Source organism: Palaemon carinicauda, chromosome 24, assembly GCF_036898095.1.
Source record: "Palaemon carinicauda isolate YSFRI2023 chromosome 24, ASM3689809v2, whole genome shotgun sequence".
Taxonomy (NCBI): Eukaryota; Metazoa; Arthropoda; class Malacostraca; order Decapoda; family Palaemonidae; genus Palaemon; species Palaemon carinicauda.
In genome coordinates this window covers 6462916-6467915 of record NC_090748.1, presented here as the reverse complement: position 1 = coordinate 6467915, position 5000 = coordinate 6462916, and the positions used below count along the sequence as shown (strand labels likewise).

The 5000-nt window shown below is 31.9% G+C and overlaps 1 pseudogene; it reads right to left on the bottom strand.

Annotated features, from left to right (window-relative positions):
* LOC137618000 (uncharacterized) overlaps positions 1-5000 on the bottom strand; it is an 18375-nt pseudogene that overhangs the window by 12163 nt on the left and 1212 nt on the right.

Below are 5000 nucleotides of genomic sequence, written 5' to 3'. Positions count from 1 at the left end.
GAACCGTTCGACGAACTGTTCGACAACACAAATATCCCGTTCACACGTTCGCACATCACATCAAACGCTTGTCTGTTGAACCACGTTCGACGAACCGTTCGATTTGTGTAAATCCACCTTAAGAGGTAGAAACGGCAACATGGATGCTAGAGCACAATAGAGTAGAGAATATTTACTTTTGAGAAACACATTAGGTCTGTGTCTTCTTCAATTACTCAAAAAAAAAAAAAAAAAAAAAACAATTGGCATATTAAGATTTCGATGATCAATCTATTCTGAAGAAGTGTTTTAATTCTTTCATTCTACTTGTTTTAAGTATTGTTCTCCTGTCTGGTCTTCAGCTGCTGATTGCCAACTTAATTTTTTGGACAGGAACTTACGGTCTATTAAATTTCTTATTCCTGGTCTAGATATTAATCGCTGTCACCGTTGTTAGATTAGTTCGTTATGCATGTTGCATAAGATTTTTCATGATTTCTGATCATCCTTTACATTCGGATCTTCCCGGAGAGTGCCACCTTGTTCGTAAAACTAGGTAGGCAGTTAATTCTAATAGTCAGGCCTTCTCCATCATGAGGCTCAATACTACTCAGTATTCTAGAAGTTTTATTCCAGCTGTTACCAAGTTGTGGAATGATCTTCCTAATCGGGTAGTTGAATCAGTAGAACTTCAAAAGTTCAAAGTTGCAGCAAATGTTTTTATGTTGAACAGGCTGATATATGAAAGATCTGTTTTAATCTTGTTATTGTTCTTAAATATTCTATTTTAATTGTTTATTAATTTTCATATAGTTTATTTATTTCCTTAATTCCTTTCCTCACTTGGCTATGTTCTCTCTCTCTCTCTCTCTCTCTCTCTCTCTCTCGCTCTCTCTCCGTCTCTCTCTCTCTCTCTCTCTCTCTCTCACTTGGTTTCTGCTTGTTTTGTTATTATGAACCAAACTAAACTTGCCGCTCTGATAATCACACGATATATTATTATTATTATTATTATTATTATTATTATTATTATTATTATTATTATTATTATTATTACTTGCTAAGCTAATGCCCTAGTTGGAAAAGCCGGATGCTATTAGCTCAGGGGCCCCAACAGGGAAAATGGCCCAGTGAGGAAGGAAATAAGGAAAAAACTACAAAAGAAGTTTAAGAATAATAATAACATTGAAATAAATCTTTCCTATATAAACTATAAACACTTTAACAAAACTAGAGGAAGAGAAATTAGATAGAATAGTGTGCTCGAGTGTATCCTCAAGCAAGTGAACTCTAACCCAGGACAGTGGAAGACCATGGTACAGAGGCTATTCTAAATTAAAAGCAATATCATCTTTCGTAATACTTAGGAGTAATTTATGTTTGGATGTACTTTATTACTAAATCTCTTTCATAAATTGTCCTAATGACAACTTCTGCCTAATCTTTTTCAATGATTATGAATTAGAATAAAACAAATGCTGTTAATGCTTTAAGAGGTTTTGCTAATATCGTTCTGAGTCGTATGCCGGTCTAGTCAATTTGTTTTGGTTCTTGATTGAGTACTATACTCCATTTTTTTTATGAGGTGCATTTGCAACGACTCGCAGGGTTGCCCTTTTAGCTCAGAAAAGTTTCCTACTAGCTGATTGGTTAGAATTATTTTGTCCTACCAATCAGCTTGTAGGAAACTTTCCGAGCTAAAAAGGGCACCTTTGCGAGTCAGGGCAAATGCGCCTAATTAAAAAATATTGAATACAGTGTCTGCTGATTCTCTGCAGAGATTTGAAATTCCCTATCAAATTTGACTACTTCGCTTTTCCAGATAGATCACTCTAGTTTCGTCGACGTTTCATTGGACAATATTACTCCTATTCTTTGTTCTACTTCATCCATTTTGTCTCTCTTTCCAACTGCCTATAGCTGTATCCACTCTTACATTCCAAATAGATCACTCTACATTTCGTTGGATAATGTTACTCCTTTTCTTTGGTTCTACTTATCCATGTTGTCTCTTTTTTTTTTTTTTTTTTTTTTTTTTTTTTTTTTTTTTTTTTTTTTTTCAACTGCTTAGCTGAATCCATGCATTGTGGTTAGTTCAATTCGACCCAAATTTCTTCCCTTCCTCAGAAACCACCAATGGTTTTTAGTTTTCTAAAGGAATGAGATAATATTGCAAGTTATGGGTTGAATGTTGATGAATTTTGTCCTTTAGAAAGCCATTTGAACTATTTAGTTGTCAACTCAAATGATCAGGTTATCGGACCCCCCCCCCCCCAAAAAAAAAAAAAAAAAAAAAAAAAAAAAAAAAAAAAAAAAAAACATGTATTTCGTTCCCCTCTTTATTACCTTTCCTATTAGAACCAGACTACATAAAACCATCAACTTTGTTGTTTCAGTATCGCATAAAGTGTTAATTTTGCATGTTATTTATATAGTGAATTTAATGAAACCTTTTAAGAGTTACTTGAAGTTACCGGTCTCTATTGAAACGTCGTAATATGTTAATTTTAGATGTTATCATATACTGTATATATATATATATAGAAATATATATATATATATATATATATATATATATATATGTATATATACATACATTATATATATATATATATATATATATATATATATATATAATTTATAAAATAAAACTTTAAAGATAGCTTAACGGGTATGAATTCGTTAATTTAAGCTCTGAAATATCTGGGAACTGACGCCTGACGTAATAACCATTTTCAAATAACAGGCCCAATTTGCTCGGGGGTTACAACTAACCATCTCAGTAATGAGCTCATTATGAGATCCTAACGAGTGACCACCTCATGTTAACGCAGGTAATTTACACTCAGTCATTTATACACCTGTAGTTAAGGTCAGCCTGCAAGGATAATGAACCCAACTTGATATAATTAATATTTTTTTTGGAAGGTAGGTCCCCCAAAAAAAAATCCCGTTTTCTTTTCTATTTGTGCCATTTAATATCAATTGGGTGTTCAAATACGTTTCGTTCGTTTGTTTGTACCTTGTGTTTTCCTTTTTGGCGTCATATGTAGGAAAAATATGTTATGGACCGGTTTATTTCGCTTATTTGAATTTCTATGACTAAAGTAAGTAAAACAATATTTTTTAATAACATCAATACAGTATATTTAGCTCTATTCACCTTGGAATTACTACCAGTATTAAAAATTATTTATATGGAATTTTAACAAATTAGCTATCTAGAAATATATTTGTTATAGAATTTCTCATATTTAACAAATTAGCTATCTAGAAAAATATATGATATAAAATTTTTCATATTTAACAAATTAGCTATCTGAAAAAATATGATATAATTTTCTCATATTTAATAAATTAGCTATATAAAAAAATATATGATATAAAGTTTCTCATATTTAACAAATTAGCCATCTAAAAATAATTGTTATAAAATTTCTCATATTTAACAAATTAGCTATCTGAAAAAATATTTGAAAATAAAATTTTATTCTTTTAACAAATTAGCTATCTTGAAAAATATATGATATAAAATTTCTCATATTTAACAAATTAGCTATCTAAAAAAATATTTGTTATAAAATTTCTCATATTCAACAAATCAGCTATCTGAAAAAAAATATATAAAATTTCTCATTAACAAATTAGCCATCTAAAAAAAAACATGCTAGCTAATTTGTTAAATATGAGAAATTTTATATCTAGAAAAATGTTTGATATAAAATTCTCACATTACCTGATAAAGTGTCGAGTTATGGTGTGAGTTTGTGGAAGAGTCGATCATAACATCTCTCTTCTTTCTCTGAAGGTCCATGAGGTCTGTGAAGAGGCTGTTCATGTCGATTGGGAAGACCCCTGTCGTGCAATTAACAGCAACTGAAATGTAACGATTTATTTATTAAGAAAATAAAGAAATACGTGCAAATAGTAGACGTAAATCTGTCAGAAATAGAATTTTTCATCTATTGCAAAATTGAAAGAGAAAGTAAGAAATGTAGACACCAAAATGTGGAAGTCGGAAATGGAAGAGAAGATAAACTAAGAATATATAAGCATTATAAGAAAGAAATAGAAGAAGTTAACTGGTTTAATAACACGTTAAAAACTAAGCTGTTGATAAAGGCAAGAACAGACACTTTAGATCTAAATTGGAGAGGCAGATACAAAAATAAAGATACAAAATGTATGTGTGGCCATGAAGAAGAAACATTGGAACACTTTATATTACACGGCGAGATGTACAAGGAAACAAGAAATAACTGCACACTATTACATCAACCATATATTGAAAATTAACGTGAAACAATAGCGGACATTCTGTGTTTCAAGAATTGTGATAAAAAAGAAATAGAAAGCAGAAAAAAATCTTATCCTCGTTAGTTAGGTCTCTGTAACCTCACCATCCTATTGAGCTAAGGATGGGAGGCTTGTGAGACGTATAGGGTGTATCTACTGAGTTATCAGCAGCCATTGCCTGACCCACCTTGGTCATAGCTTTGGTGGAGAGAGGGGGCTGGGACGCTGATCGTATGAATATTATGGTCAGTCTCTAGGGCATTGTCATTCTCGATAGGGCAGTTTCACTGTCCCTTGCCCCTGCCATTCATGAGCGGCCTTTAAACCATTAAGTGATTTGTTTTGTAAGTGTGTATGAGACAAGGGTATTTTATGTAGTAATGCAAGAAGTCAAGGAAGAAAATTGTTTGTAGGAATAAAGTTTTGGGATAGTTAGTATTTGTAGTTGAAATGTGCAGGTCAGGAACAGTAAAGAGAAACGGCAGAGACTAAATAAGAGTTTGAAAGTGTTTTTCAAGAAAAACAAAAAAAAAGTACAGAGCAAATATGAGTAAAAGCTAGGTTTTTTGAAGTGTATGCAAATGAGATTATTGTTTTAAATTTTGATTAAGTTGGTTTGATATTATTATTATTACCTGTCAGGCTACAACCTAGTTGGAAAAGCAAGATGCTATAAGGCCAGGGGCCCCATCAGGGAAAATAGCCCAGTGAGGAAAGGAAACAAG